Raw genomic sequence first — 17,344 nt, forward strand, 5'->3', positions numbered from 1 at the left:
GACAAGGCTTTTTCCTTTCTCTTCATTCTCCTTCTCTACAGATCTGTCCTACCTTTCAAGTCTTTTCATCTTTTCCTTCCACCATTCCATTCTTCTCTTCAGGCTGCTCTGCTCTTGACAGGCCTGCCCTGCCTTGCCAGGTGGCCAGTTGCCGTCCTTCACCTCCTGCTCTCTCTCAATTTCCCCTCCTCCCAGGTCTTTGCCCTCCAGCAGTCTCATCACTTCTTTCCATCCAGGCCTTTAACCTTTTTCTCACCCCTTCTCTTGCTCCGAATGTGCAGATTATATATAGGCTGTACCCTTCCCCAACTGCAATGTTTCTTGCCTTCCAGTTTTCAATTATCACTTACCAAATGTCCATGCCTAATCACTTCTTGGCAGGTCACCATGTGGGGCTTGACATCCTATCTCCTTCAGCAGCATGTCCTGCTCCCTCCAGTGTCATGCACCCCTCTCTCCATTGGTCCAGACGAGGAGGCCATGATGACTATCTGTTCCCGTGGATTATAGGGGCACTTCTGGTTATTACAGTATCCTCATGGTGAACTAGTAGCAATCGAATTTGGACAAATAATTGTGATATTTCAAACTCGTGACATAACTAACCCATTGTGACCTCATCACCACAGTGACATCACAAACTCATTGTGACTTCACATTGTTGTTTTTGATACCAGGATCACATTATGACATTCCAAATCTATTATAACCTCTTATAACATTTGAAAAATACATAGCTTTGTGATATCAGAGTCTTTTTGTGTACCCAAAGCCCCACTATGAAATACTGACAATTGAGAATCAGACATTATGCCATTTGGATATCACTAACCAATTGTGACATCATAGCCCCCTTACTGTATGGCATCACCAATTAATTGTGACATCAAAACTTTTTGTGATATCACAATGTGACATGATGATCATGACATCTGTCAGTGTGATGCCACAATGGTCATGATGTCACAGTTGATTTCTGTTATCTCGTCATAAATGAGATATGAGGTTGAAAACAAATTATGAGGGCAAAAAGCTCTAAGATATCACAATGTCAGCATGTCACAAAAGTTATGAGGACAGGAGAGGTTTGTGATGTCACATTGTGTTAGTGATATCACAATGGTACTGTGATGTCACAAAATTAGTATGATGTTAAAATGGTTTGTAGGCACAAAAATGCGTTTCTGATATCAACTCTCATGCCACATTTGAAATACAATGAAATCACAGAATAGGTATTCACAATGTGTCTGTGATTTCATAAGGAGTATTGTTGTCATAATGCAATTCTGTCATTGAGTTTGGTGATGTCACAATGAGCTGATGCTCTCATAATGAAAATGTGATGTCACACTGTTGAGGATGTCACAAACACTTTTTGATGTTATAATGCCATGTCTGATCTCATCTGTCAGTTCACAACAAGGATATGGGTACACAAAGGGACTGTGATGTTGAAAAGGGTATGTTATTTTTCAAAGGAGCTAAGAGGTCATAATAGACTTGAGATGTCACAATGGAATCATGATGTCACAATGACAATGTTGTCACAAGGGGTTTGTTATGTCGTGGTAGTGATGATGTCAAAATGGGTTTGTGATGTCACAATGAGTTTGTCATACCACAATCAAATTTCCAATTTCAATTGCTACTAGTTCATAAGGAGGATACTGTGATAATCAGAAGGGCCAGATAATCCATAGGGTCCAATAATCAGCATGGGCCCATCTCCTGGCCAGCTGGAGAGGACAAAGAATGCCACGAAAGAAGGTGAGGCATCCTGTGGGAGGGACTGGTGCAATAATCACGACGTGTTGAGCTGTTAAGAAGTGATTGACTGTGGGCAGTTTGGGATATGATATTTGAAAACAAGCAGTTGGAGTGAAGAAGGGGTACAGACTTTATATAGGTTGTTTGTTCAGAGTAATAGAAGGTGAGAGAAAAAGAAAAAGTCCTGGAGGGAAGGAAGTAGTGTGATAGCATAAGGGGAAAGACCTGGGTGGAGAAGAAGTTGAGGGAGGGCAGAAGGTGAAGGATTTTAACTGATGAGCCTTGCAAAGCATTTCAGGTCTGTGGAGAGTGGAGAGTCCTAAAGAGAAGAAGGAACTGGTAGAAGGGAAAAAGGAAAAGACCTCGAAAGAAATATTGTCTGTAGCGAAGGAGAGACAAAGAGAAGGGGAAAAGAGACTTTCCTTTTGATGTTTGGAGCTTTGGGATATCATAATTTTGGGGGTTGGTGATTTGGAGAATATTTATTATATAAAATGTGTCTTGATGAATTTTCTTGTACTATAGAGGTCCTTATTTTTGAAGACTTCATCGAGATAATCCATTTGGATTTCTTCAGGCCTTGGCCCCAGGGAAAATTCCCCTTAGATGAGAGTGTCAGCCCTCAGGATTGAAAGTCTACCTTGAGTGCTTGTCTCTGGAGGTCCAACATGGACAAAAGTCATCTATGTACCTCTAGAGGTGCATCTTGGCAAGCTTGCCAGCTTGTTTTGTACCCCTCTGGAAGCTATTTGTGGCTTCCTGGGGATGCCATCTGGAACCTATTTGAGAGATAATGTGGGGCTTCCGTGGGAAGCCATCTGGAACCTCATCAAGAGTATATCTGCGACTTCCTTGAGAAGCCATCTGAGACCTACACTGTAGGTCATCTGGGTCCTTCTCCAAGGGCCATCTTGGACTTTCTCCAGAGGTCACCTGGAGCTTCCTCAGGAGGCCACCTGAGACCTCTTCAAAAGTAGTCATGGGGCTTTCTTAAGAGGCAATCTAGAACCACCTCATGAGGTCATCTGGAGCCTCTTTGGGAGGTCACCTCAGGCTACCATGATGAGAAATCTATTACCGACTTTGGACATCATCTGGGACTTCCTTGAGAAGCTTTATAAGACCTTCTCTGGGGGTCATCTGTCGCTTTCTCATGAGGGTTACCTGGAACTTTCTCTGGAGTTCATGTGGCCTCCTTGAGTGGCCATCTGGGAGCTACATGAGAGGTAATCTCAGCTTCATTGAAAAGACATCTCGAAACTCCTTTGGAGGTCATCTGATACTTCCTTGGGAATATATTTAGAACCTCCATGAGAGGTTATCTAGGGCCTCCTAGGGAGGACATATGTGACATCCTCCAGAGGTCATCTGTAGCCTCCTCAAGAGGCAATCTGGGACGTTCTCTCTGTCATCTGGGACCTCCTGTAGAGGTCAACATTGAGAGGTATGGGACATGTGGGTTAAGTGTCTGTGGATCTTGGTCTTTGTATGTATGCCAATAGTTCTATCTATGTCCTGTATGCACCTGTTTACTCCTTTTCTCAGGATGGAAGAACAAGGCCTTAGGTTGTCATATCCAAAAAATATTCTCCCCCAGGTTTACAGAATCCCTCAGAGGAAGATGCACTGATGTACTCTCTCTCCTATTCTTTGTCATCAGCAACTTTAATGAGTCCTCCCATACTAAAAGTGGTTACTTGTACCAGACTGAGGTGGTACAATGTGGTATGTTACCCTTATTACCCTTGAGACAGGAACAAGGAGGAAATGGTGGGCAGGACCCTTTTCTAATATATGTTCCCTTTACAACTAGTGACCTGTATAACTGGAAAGAGCAAAATCCATCATTTTCAGAAAAAATAAAACCAGGGACTCATTGCCTCATTAGAGACAGTAATTTTCACACACAAGCACATCTGGGATGTCTGTCAGCAAATTTTACAGGTGTGTTTCACCTGGTAGAAAAGGGAGTGAATCCTGCTCAGTGACTTAAAGGTGGTCCTTGGAACACAGTAGCCCCACTATTGAACCAGACTATTTGGAACAAGTCTTTCCCCAGACTTACCCAAGCTGAGGCTTACAGCAGTGGAGGTATGGAGGTGTTTACCAATTATTTCCAGGTTCAGCTAGCAGGGATACCGCAGTGGCTAGAAAGCCAAGTCTTCAATCTAAGGTGAGTGAGATGGTACTCTTCCCCAGTGAGTACCCTAATGCTTTTTCTGGAACTTCTGCCAGAAGCCTGTAGGACATATAGGCTATAGATCTTTAAGTTCTGGAGAATCAAAGAGCCCTAAATATGGCCTTTGTTGCCCAATCAGCCACGGATATTAGAAGAAAGCTTGAAAAGTTAGAAGGTTTTGAGGTAAAGTGGTTGCTCAGTTGGTGTTTGATAACAGAGACACCCTAACAAAAAACGAGTTGGTGTTTGATAACAGAGACACCCTAAAAAAAATGAGTCTAAGAAAAGAGTTTGAGTTTTGGTAGGAACACCAGAACAGGGATCAAGAAACCTTTGACAAAGACAGTACAGATCATTTGCAAGTGGCAGTAGGGAAGCTCTAGGACTAGATCAGTGAGCTTAATGCAAGCAAAATGGACATTAGGAAAAGGAATGTCCAAGGAGGAGAAAGATAGAAAATGACAGGTTAAGTAATAACATTCACCACCTGGAAAATGTAAATGACAGGTTAAATAATCACATTAACCACATAGAAAATGAGTTCATAGCTCTGAAGAAACATGCAAAGGACCTCTGAATTTCATTAAGAAATTGTGGCTATGAAAAAGGAGCTGGGGGGCTTGGAAGGTGTCTCAGTGGTAGAGTGCTTTCCTTGAATGCATGAGGCCCTGGGTTCGATTCCTCAGCACCACATGAGCAAAAAGAAAAAAGCCAGAAGTGGCAATGTGGCTCAAGTGGTAGAGCGCTAGCCTTGAGCTGAAGAGCTGAGGGACAGTTTCCTGGGCAGAGTTCAGGCCCCACGACCGGACCCAAAAGAAAAAGAAAAAAGAAAGAAAGATTTGGACCTGATATAAGAATATATCCATTATAAACTTTGAAAAGTGTCACGAGAAATTCAAAGCAACAGAAAAAGTAGGAAAGAGTAGTTAGCAGAGAAGACTGGGAAGTGCTGTGTCATAGAAGATGAGGCCAAGAAAAGAGAACAGGAAAATATCAGGCTCAAGAAAGAGATTGTTTCTCTTCAGAAAGAGTTAAAGACCATTTGCTTTGATAGAGAATGCCATGGAAAGGGAAAGAGCATTAGGAAGAAAAGCAGAAATGCTAAACAAACAGTTGAAAGATCTGTCACAAAAATACACTGAAGTGGAAAACTAGAAAGAGAAACTACTAGAGTAAAAGCCCCAAAAGACTGCTGAGATCTTCACCATAAATGTAATGCAGAAGCATCGTGTCCCAGTGGAACAGGTGGAGGTGGGAAAAATACCTCTCAATAGCACCTTTGTGAACCTAAGGGAGGAGCTGAAGAGCAAGCAAAGGTGTTGTGAGAAGGAGCAGCACTTGGCCAGTCAAGGGAACTCTCCTGTGACCCTGCCAAAACACTTGCAGGTTAAGGAGCACATTGAGAAGGAGAGTGGGATCATGAAAGCAAGTTTAAGATAAAAGGAGGAGGGCTGGGAAGGTGGCTCAGTGGTAGAGCGCTTGCTTTGCATGCTCAAGGCCCTGGGTTCAATTCCTCAGCACCACATAAGCAAAAAGAAAAAAGCCAGAAGTGGCGCTGTGGCTCAAGTGGTAGAGCGCTAGCCTTGAGCTGAAGAGCTGAGTGACAGCGCCCAGACCCAGAGTTCAGGCCCCACGACTGGACCCAAAAAAAAAAAAAAAGATAAAAGGAGGAGAATAAAATTGAAGAAGTCTCCAATCTTCCGAGCACTTTACAGGAGTTAAAGAAACTAGAGACCCTAAGATACAGGGAAACATCTGAGCTGATCAGGTATCTTGGGAGACCACTCTAAAACTAGTTGGTGCTCTAGAAATACTGGTCATCAATACTAAAGGAAGAAGCAAAAACAGTGGTAATAAGTGTGCAAATGTTGACACTGAACTTGTGAAAAATGCATACAGGATCAAGATTTCTGTCATTTTACATGTAGATATTTGCAACCTGGTAAATTGCCTGAGGACACTGCCTAAAACTGTTCTGAAAACCGGTGTGGCCTCAGCCTGACAATACTTTGTAATGTGTGTAGGTAATTTCCAACAGGTAAATGCTGAATTGCTGGAACATATGAAAATAATTCATATTTGAGGAACCTCAGATGGTGAATTTTGGAAAGTGGACTCCACAGAGGTAAAGCCTGGAAAGTATGGCTATTAGTATCTGTTAGTAATAGTAGACATTTTTTCAGGCTGAGCTGAGGCATGTAATAATACATTGATTTGGCTTACCCTTATCTGTGGGGTCCAAAGATGGCCCTGCATTCATGGCCCAAGTTCTCAATTATTAACTAATTCCCTAGGAATAAATTGGAAGTTACAATCCATTTACAAGCCTCAGAGTTTAAGCATTAGAAAGAATGAATATGACCTTAAAGGAAACTTTAACTAAATTAAATACAGAGACTGGCCATAGCTAGGTAAGCCTCCTCCACTTCACTCTCTTTCGAGCAAGATGCAGCCCTTATGTTAAAAGATTCAATCCCTTTGAAATATTTTAGTGTAGAACACCCCCTTGCGTTCCTAAAATTAGGAAGGCTATATTAACAGAAGTGTCTAACTTCAATCTGCAGGCTTTACAACATATTCTTTTATGTACCTATCTTTTGGTAACCAAGGCCCACCGGCCACCTAAGAAAAACTCCACCTGAAGGGGAGGGACCAAGAAGGTGATGGAACCGCAGGGAAACACCACAGCTCTCTCCAACCAAATACAGAGTTTGGATTTCAATGCTCTGTTTCTCCAAGTGACCCACAAACAAAGGCAATTACTCAGAGAGATAAAGGAAGTGCAAAAAGAAAAGGGAAAAACCTACAAAGACAGTAAAGTGGGAAGACCCTTCCCCCACCCTTTGTTGGTGATGGGGCTCCACGTTGCGCAGCTTAAGTGACGGGGTTTTGTGCCAAGCTACTTAAGTGCCCCGAGTCTGGACCTTCTGAGGACCACACACCCACAAGCATCCCAAGTCTCACAGGAACTCCCAAGAGCTGGGCCAACCCAGAATATACAAACAGAAATCTCAGAAGGCAGAGCTGGAACAAATACTCCCCTCACCCTCCCTGGAACAGCGCCTCTGCCTGGCTGGTACAAGTAGTCCAGCCCAGTCAGGAGCAGTAGCAGCTGTCAACATTGGTGAACGATCCTAAACTCTCAGGGTGAAACCTCTGTCCTGCTGATGTAAATAGCTTAGCCTAACCTGGAACAGCAGCAGCAGCTGGCAATGGTGGCAAACCACCCAGAATTGGGGCACAATGCCTCTTGACACTTGCCCAGACCAGCCTGGGGCGGCAGCAGTGGCTGAAGTGGGGACAGCTGCAGTGAACAAGTCCAGACCCATGGTGGTTTCTGCCTCTCCATACTGGCCTGCATAAGTGCCTTAGCCTAACCCGAGACAGCAACAGTGGTTAACATCTGACTTTTCAGCCATTATTCTCTACCATGTATGGTGGGGGCAGCAGTTCGATAAATAAACTTCTTTTCATGCCTGAATACCTTGTGGTGTTCTCTTCATGGGCTACTTAATGAAATCTACCTATTTAATATACCTTACAAATTGTGCCATGACTGGGATGAGGTTTTTGAGTTGGAAATGCTAGAATTTCCTAACCACCCCTTTTCTGCAAACCAAACTGCCTTAAGACAACATGTGAGACTTTTCACCAATACCATTGCTGGCCTTCACATCCACATCCACACCATTTCTCTACTCTGGTGAATGAAACTACTCTCCACAGCTCTCTGTTGCTCAATCTCTGCTCAGATGTGGCGCCTTTCCACAGAGCTCCTACGGCCCTTAGCAGAAAGGATGGTCATCTCTGAAGTGGAGAATGCCTGGTTTGGGGGGCTTAGCCATTTCTCTCTATAGAGGTCTGGGGCAAGCCAGGACACCGCTTCTTCCTGGTCAGCTCTCCTTCACTCACCAAACTGACTCTCTAACACATTTAATGGGGTCCTGTGAGTCATCCCGAGCCGTAAAACGCCTATGACATGCCTCCTGCGCTCCCTGGATAGCCAAATGACCTAATATTTTTTGCTGTTCTCAGATTTAGACCATTTATGCCTCTGCAATGGTACATTGTCAGAAGTCTCTTTACCTTCAGGCTCTCTTTGCTCTCTACCATTCATGTCCAACTTTCTATATCTCTACAACTTTTTGGATTGTGCCCTGAAGCGTGCAACATGGACTGGTTCCCAGGGACCCCCTCTAGGTACCCTCTCAGAGGCTAGCCAAACTAGGCTTGATTTTTTTGTTCAGGGTTTCTTTGCATTTTTTTTCAGAAATTCGCCATCTTGAGTTCACTATCTTGGCCACATGTTGGTTTAAGGGTTTGGCTCCATCCAACCCTTACACTTCCACTAAGCTTGCTACTCCTCCGTCCATCTACTCTAATATGCACTGCTAACGAGTTGCTCTTTTCACAGACCCTGGTAACTGAAGCCCAACCATCTGATGTGCTTTGTTAGCAAAGATGTCTCAATATTGTTATCAAAAATCTTAAATTTTGTTTTGCCTTTTTTGTTTTGTGTTGTGTAGTCTAGTACTGACTACGTGATTCTAACATATTGGGCATATCTGTGCTAAGATTCTCACATCTAACGAGTTTTGTCATTGCAGAATATTTTGTCAGTTCTTGATAAGGACGAGCCAAGCTCTACTTATTATATTTGATCTCCTTGTTGCTTTAATTGGAAATAACAAAGTTTTTGTGGAAAAGATTGCAGTGCAAGCCAGCCTGGGCTGAAAAATCTCTCAATATCTATCTCCCAACTAACCTGCAAAGAGCCAGGCTGGAAGCTGGCTCCATCCTCTTATCTCTAACCAGCAAACACTACAAGTGGTACCATCACTCAAAATGGCAGTGCGCTAGCCTTGAGTTCAAGCCTCCTTGAATACCAACTGGGACTAACTATCCCAACAACGAGCACCTAGACTCAGCCAGTCTGGGGAACAAAGGAACATGGAGACGAGTAAGAGGAGATGATATCACATCAGCCACTTTGTGCCTGCCTTGTCAAAATTAACCAGAGCTGGGATGTCAATTGAAGTAAGAAGACTGCCCATCTAATGTCCATACCTGCCTAACTTTCAACTGGACAGGAATTTATATTCTTGCCTTTGTTAATTGACTTCTTCTCTATCTAGTCGCCAGGTGTCAGAACAAGGTAGGGACATTTCTACCAACATTTTCAGCCCCAAGTCTTTCCTCTTGCCATTTATTTGCTCTCTAGTATTTTTTTTCTGTCTCTGAATGCATCATGAGACATCTCCAGACTTCGTCCAAGAGACTTGCCTCCTCGTGACTTTATCTAAGGACTCAATGCCCAAGTGACAGCTGTTGGCCTCTGCCTTCTCCTAGATGGGACCACATATCAGCCTTTTACCCTTACTGTCAATGCAGCTTGCAAACAGGAAGTAGCCAGAGAGAATCTTCACCCTTTTTTTCATAATTATCAAATGGCTAGAATGTAAGTTCTGAACAGGGACACCTCCCTCCCTCTTGGCTAAGTTTCCACCCAATATCTGTTACATAGGTAACTGGCAGATCTGGAAGCAATCACCTTCTCCTGCTAGGTCACATTCTAGGCCACCTCTGGTCACATGCCTCCCATCTGACCTTCGGAGGATGCTAGACCCTGAGGTCACATCCAGATCCAATGTGGTCACAATTTTCCAGCACCTGACCACACCTCTTCCTGTCCCTGGCCTAGATAAGTCTTGATCAGAGGTGGGTCGACCTCCTACCTTTTCAGTCATGCTTTTCCACCATGCATGGTGGGGGCAGCCTTTTGGTAAATAAACTTCTTTTCATGCATGAAACAAAAGAAATACAAATTGCTCAAACAGAACCAAGAAGAAATAAATCAATTACAAATGGCAATAACCTACAATGAGATAGAAGTAATAAGAAATCTTCCAACAAGAAAAGCCCAGAACCTGATGGATTCACTACAGAATTCTTTAAGGCCTTTAAAGAGGAGCTAATACCCATACTCCTCAAGCTCTTCAGAGAAATAGAAACAGAAGAAGTAATCCCAAACTCATTCTATGAAGCCAATATCACATTCATCCCCAAACCAGGCAAAGACCCAACAAAAAATGAACTACACACCAATCTCTTTGAATAAGACAGATGCAAAGCTCCTCAATAAAATTGCAGCCAACAGAATCCAGAAATACATAAAAAAATCATACATTATGACCAAGTAGGGTTCTTCCCAGAGATGCAGGGATGGTTTAACATATGTAAGTCAATAAATGTAATCCATCACATCAACAGATCCAAGGTCAAGAACCACATGATTATCTCCATTGATTTGGAAAAGGATTTTGATAAAATTCAGCACTCATTCATGTTAAAAGCTCTGGAAAAAACAGGAATAGAAGAAACATTTCATAAGGCAATAAAAGCCTTACATGGTAGATCAAAAGCCAATATTATGCTTGATAGGGAAAAACTACAACCAATTCCCCTAAAAACAGGAACAAGGCAAGGATGCCCACTCTCTACACTCCTCTTCAATATAGTTCTGGAATTTTTAGCCAGAACAATAAGGCAAGAAAAATACATTGAAGGGATCCAAATAGAAGAGGAAGAATATAAACTCTCTCTTTTTGCAGATGGCATTATTTTATAAATTAACGATCCCTAAAGCTCCATCTCCAAACACTTAGAGCTTATAAACCAAATTGGCAAAGTACCAGGATACAAAATTAACCAACAAAAATCAGTCGGCTTTCTTTTTTTTTTGGGGGGGGGTGTCTGGTTGTGGGGCCTGAACTATGGGCCTGGCGCTGTCCCTCAGCTCTTCAGCTCAAGGCAAGTGCTCTACCAATTGAGCCACAGTGCCACTTCCGGCTTTTTTTTCTTTGCTTATGTGGTGCTGAGGAATCGAACCCAGGGCCTCATGCATGCAAGGCAAGTGCTCTACCACTGAGCCACCTTCCCAGCCCCAATCAGTCGGCTTTCTGTAAACCAACAAAGTACAAACAGAAATGGACATCGAGGAAACAACTTCATTCACAATAACCTCAAAAAAAAGTATTTAGGAAGTAACCTAATCAAAGTTGTAAAAGGTCTATTTCATGAAAAGTATAAAAGCCTAAAAAAAGGAATCTTAGAGGATACCAGAAAATGGAAAGACTACCCATGTTCCTGGATAGGCAGAAATAATATGGTGAAAATGGCCATACTGCCCAAAATAATAAACACATCCAATGCAATTCCCATTAAAGTTCCAATGACTTACATTACTGAAATAGAGAAAATACTCCAAAATTTCATGTGGAACAACAAAAGCCTTAGCATAGCCAAAACAATTTTAGGCAAAAGAAAGTATGCAGGAGGGATCATGATGAAGGACTTCAAGCTCTAATATAGAGCCATAATAACAAAGACAGCTTGGTACTGGCACAAAAAGAGACCCTAAAATCAGTGAGACAGGTTAGAGGACCCAGAAATATAGCCGCATATGTACAGTCAGTTGATATTTGACAAAGGAGCCAAAGACATATGGTGGAAGAAACATAACTTCTTCTACTACTGGTGCTCAGAAAACTGGCCACATGCAGAAAACTAAAAGTGGACCCTAGCCTATCACCATACACTAACATCAACTAAAAATGGATTGAAGACCTTAACATCAAGCCTGAAACTCTGAAACTACTGCAGGACCGAGTATGAGAGAGACTTGGACTTATAGGCAAAGGCAGGAACTTCCAGAACAGATTCCCAGGGTCACAACAAATTGGAGAATGACTCGCTAAATGGGACTACCTTAAAATAAAGTTTCTGCACAGATAAAAACTAGTAACCAAACTAGAAAGAAAGCCAAATAATTGGGAAAAAATATTTACCAGCAATATATCAGACAAGGGTCTAATATCCATTATATATGGTAAACTCAAGAAACTAACCCTTTACAAACCTAAGAAACCAATTTTGAAATGGTCAAGGGAGCTAAAGAGAGTTCTCAGAAGAAGAGGTAAAAACACCAAAGAAACATTGAGGAAATGTTCATCATCCCTGGCCGTAAAGGAAATGCAAATAAAAACAACTCTGAGATATCACCTTACCCCAGGCAGAATGGCCCACATCCTAAATTCAGACAATGACAGATGCTGGAAGGGATGCAAAGATGAGGAGCATTACTTCATTGCTGGTGCGAATGTATACTAATACAACCACTTGGAAAGAAGTCTGGAGGTACCTCAGAAAGCTAAATATCGACCTGTCCTATGAACTCAGCATACCACTCCTAGGCATCTACTCAGATCAACAGGAACCAGTATACAAAGACACACACACCTTAATGATTATTGCAGCACTGTTCATAATAGCCAAGATTTGGAAACAACCCAGATGAGCCACTACTGATAAGCGGATCAAAAAATTGTGGTACCTATATACAATGGAATACTATGCAGCGATTAGACATGATAAAATGATGCCATTTGTAGGGAAATGGATGGAACTAGACCAAATTATTTGAGTGAGGTAAGCCAAGAACAAAGACAAATGGCACAGGGTCTACCTGATATGTGGATTCTAAAGCCAAAATGCAAGAAGGTATGACAAATTAAACAGGACTCGAGAAACAAAGGACAGCCACTCTTTTTGTTGTATCACCGTTAATGACTCCATGTTCTTGAGTATGTAGATGGTTGAAATATGCACACAATGGAGGGAAGCCAGGAGGAGGAACAGAATAAGTGGAAAATGGAAGAACATACAACAAAGGTGTCCATCAGCTGCACTGGACATAGAAGAAAAATAACTAAGTAACCCAAACACACTGATAGGAAGGGAGGAATGAGAGGGAAAGAGGGAATAGCTTACACTAAGCAAAAGGGAACAAAATGTAAACATCACCTGAGGTGAGAAAAATAATTTGGATTGTCAAAGCTCATAGAATTAACAAACTTTAGACCATGATAACGATAATTTGCCTTGTCAAGGTTAAAATGTGTTTGTGACTTTAACTAAGTATCACAATTCCACAATGTTGTGAAATATGTGAAATATATGTAATCACCTATCGCAATTTTTACAAAAAAGTGTGAGAAGGGAAGGGTTATGAGGGATGGGTGACAATGTTGTCAGACACCTTGTATTCATGTACTGTTTTGTAGAATGGAAACTTCTTTCTACAACTACTTAAAAATAATAATACAAACTATTTAAAAATAAATAAACATGATGGCAACAGATAAGTTCAAATATAAAATAAGAAATTAAATCCAATTGGAAGGCAAATTTCTTTGGGGAGAGTAATGTAGTTTAATCTATAGCAAGTCTCCTTCAGCAATAAATTCAAAAGCTAGACCTTAAGTAAGTGAAATAAACTAAGAAATGGAGATGAAAAAAAAACCTCACCCACTCTTTCTTGCCTGGACAGCTGGTGTTAAAATTTATCATGCTCCTGAATTAGAACCAAAGTGGCAAGGACCATATTTGGTGGTGCTAGGACCAATATACACAGAACGCTGCAAGATGAACTGTTCAGAGACACTCAGATGATCCCTTAAGGATAAGACTTACTGAGTGTTAATTACTGCTAACTAGTGTGTTTCTATAATTTACCAGTTTTCTATTAAATATACATTTTAAGCCTGTTCATTTGGTGAAGAGAAGGGAATTTTTAGGATTTGGTAAGAAGGAATCAAGGATCTAATTGGACATGAAAACCAGTAGGGTGTGTATAAAACAGCGGGGCCCTAATAACCAGTAGGGCCCACTAATCAATGTGGCCCCATGTCCTGGCCCACTGGAGTGCAAGGGACATGCCACCAAAGGGTCAGGGTATGTTGTTGGATGGGGTAGGATGTCATCCTCACATGATTAGCTGTGAAGAAGTTATTGGGGAACGGGCAGTTTGTGAAGTGATGGTTGAAAACTGTTAGGCAGGAGACCCACTGGAGTGATGGAGGTGTTCAACCTATGTATACGCTGCATGGTCAGAGAAATGGAATTGGAGAAAATCAAGGGAAGGAAGTGGTGAGACAGAAGGAGGGGAAAGACTTAGGAGAAGAGGAATTTGAGGGAGAGTAGGAGGGAAAGTATGCCAATTGGCCACCAGGTCAGAGAAGTGTAGGCCTGTGGATAGTGGAGAGGCCTAAAGAGAAAAAGGAAGGGATGGAAGGGAAAAAGGGAAATGAAGGAAAGTCTATAAAGAAGGAGGGTGTAAGGGAAAAGGACAAAGCCTTACCTATTGACGTTTGGAGCTTTGGAGATGATAATTTGGGGAGTTGGTGCTTTGCAGACCAATTAACTATGTGTGGCTGCCCACTCACTGGAGGTCTGAGATTTCGTGGTTGGTGCTGATTTGTCACTGAGTGTACAGCCCAGGACAAGTTAAATGCAGGCCATTTCGACTGTAAATAAAGGTATTTTCAATGTGCCTCATTTGATTGTCTTGTGTTTTATGCATCATAAGTATACTGGTTCACGTTAGTAGTCTCAAAGGCTACGAAATTTGATTACATTGACTAATTTTCAATTAATACTTTATTATGTATTCAACCATGATACTTAAAAGTGGAAGGAATAATTTGAATGTCAATAATGAGTTGTAATATAATATATGTAATTTCATAATATACAGACATTCATTCTCTTGTTTTATACATAGATATGTAAATATATATATGTATATACATATATGCGAATCTACACATTTATCTGTTCATACACTTGTCACACCTGGGGCTCAGTGATATAATGATGGCTAGTACATACAAAGCCCTGGATTTGATTCCTCACTACCACATGCACATAAAAATCCAGAAGTTGTGCTCTCGCTCAAGCAGTCAAGCATTAGCTTTGAGCATAAAAGCTTAGGGACTGTGTCTAGACTCTTACTCAAGGTCCAGAATGGGCATGAAAAAAAGTTTGAATGTTGTGACTGCAACTCTATAAGGATAGGACTTCAAATACTTCATCACAGAGCAAGCCGGGAGTCTGGTGCTGACAGCTGCCATCTAAGCTGACTTAGTCAGAGGTATACGACTGCAACTCAGCCCCGCAGAACCAGATGCTGCTGGATTGCTCACCCCTGTCACCAAGATACTCGGGGGCTGAGATCTGACACTGGTGGGTTTAAAATCCAGCCCTGGCGGGATGTCTGTGAAACTCTGAGCTGTGTATCAAAGTGATAGATCTCTAGCCTTGAGCAAAAGATCTTAGGACTGTACCCACAACATTTTCGTGCAATCCTGTGGCTGACTCCCCCGCAAATAATACCTCTCTGAATCATTAGATGTGAACTTTGTTCAGTTTGTGATGTGTTTCTGAAAGAATGGTGTTACTGATGAAGTACCCTAATACTAATGACAGCTTGTGAGATACATCTACGTGATGAGTCCTTTCTGGGTTGCTAGGGCCCTCACGGGGTGCTGTGTGCTAAGTCCTGCACAGGATGCTATGTGCTGATTTCTTCACAGGTACAGTATGCTGCGTCCTGCATTGGGTGCTGGGTGCTGAGTCTTTCACAGGATGCTGTGTGCTGAGTCCTGTGAAAAGGGTTATTTGTAGCTGGGCACCAGTGGCTCACGCCGGTAATCCTAACTAATATGGAGGCTGAGGTTTGAGGATAGTGGTTCAAAGCCAGACTAGGCAGGAAAGTCGCTGAAACTGATCGCCAATAAACCATCAGACAACTGGAAGTGTCGCTGTAGTTCAAGTGGTAGAGCACTAGCCTTGAGCTGACGAGCTGAAGGACAGAGTGCAGGCCCAGATTTCATTCCCCATGACCGACAAAAAAAAAAAAGAGTGTTATGTATTTTGTCCTTCAAAGGGTGCATTCTCTCATCTTGTCCTTGTAAGAACTCCACAACTGACATGACTATGCAGAAAAGAATATTGAGGCTCAGATCTGTCCCCATGGCAGGGACAAAATTATGTATTACTGAAGACTAGTGAGTTGTCTACAGGAGACAATTGTTTTGTCTTGTTTTTTCTAAGTCATGAAATTTGAACTCAGGGCCTAGGCACTGACCCATACCTCTTGGTCTCATGGCTAGCACTCCTTCACACGGAGCCACGGACCCCCTTGCAGCAGAGTGCCACAGCTTAGGGTTCTATAACCGAGTTCTGTCATCCTGTCTTCTCAAGAAGCTGAGATCTGGGTTCCAAACTATTCCTGACACAAAAGGTACCATGAAACTATTATCTCCAATTCACCATTAAGAAACCTGAAGTGGAAGCTAGGTGCTTGTGGTTCATGCCGGTCATCCTAGCTACTCAGGATGATGAGATCTGAAGATCACGGTTCAAAGCTAGCGTGGGCAGGAAAGTCCTTGAGACACTTAGCTCCAATGAACCACCAGAAAACCGGAAGTTGCTCTGTGGCTCAAGTAGTAGAGCACAAGATTTGAGCTGAAGAGCTCAGGGACAGCACCCAGGCCCAGATTTCCGCTCCTACAATGACAACAACAACAAAAAAGACAGAAACAAACTAACAAACCTGAAGTAGAGGATTGGGAATGTGCCTTAGGGGTAGAGTGCTTTGCATATATGAAACCCTGGGCTTGATTTCTCAGAATCACATCAGTAGGAAAAACCTGAAGGGGCTCTGTGGTTCAAGTGGAAGAGGGCAAACCTTGTACAAGAGAAACTAGGTATAGTGCTCATGTCTTGAGTTTATACTCCAGGACTAGTGTATGTACACACACATGCACGTACACACACTCACACACAGAGAGAAAGCAGAAGCTAAGCTTGACAAAGTGGTAAAGCACTAGACTTCGGCTCTGAGTTCATGGTCAGCACCCAGGTCCTAAGTTCAACCCCAAACCTAGCCACCCAGGGCCCAACTAGGAGAGGTCAAAGGTTTCAAAACCTGATGAGTTTCACCAGTACTAGATGACAGGAAGCTTTGTGATGTCCAACATGTGCATGGATTTCCCAAGCTTCGGGAAACCTAGGAGAGGCATTATAGGCCCATCATTGCCAGCACTGAAACGTTTCATTATGCTCAGTTCCTTAGTTGTCTGCCTGAAGGCCTTCTGAATTATATTGAGCACTGTATCTGAACACTGGAATATAGTCTCATAAAGGCAGGATAAGAGCACAGAACTTGGCCTGCCATGAGAGGTGTCAAAAATAAAGGTCTCCTGTTAAAACAGAGCAGTAGGAAGAGAGATAGGTAAGGGTAAAAAGAGGCCTTTTTCTCCTGACCTTCAGAGCCAGCCCACACATCCTCAATAATTGGCCCAGATGGAGTTATTTGGTACACAGCTGTACAGGAGTGAGGTCCTTTGTGTTCCTATCCAGACAATGAGGGAGACTTCCTCCAGCAGGCCTGGGATGCAGAGAAACCCTCAGGCTACATTGAGAGCAGTGAGGGGAGCTCTGGAACATGCAATATCATAAAAGCAGTCTCTGTGTTATGAACTCATTGTATTG

The sequence above is a fragment of the Dipodomys spectabilis genome, unplaced genomic scaffold (assembly GCF_019054845.1).
Source record: "Dipodomys spectabilis isolate Male_0828 unplaced genomic scaffold, ASM1905484v1 ptg000420l, whole genome shotgun sequence".
NCBI lineage: Eukaryota > Metazoa > Chordata > Mammalia > Rodentia > Heteromyidae > Dipodomys > Dipodomys spectabilis.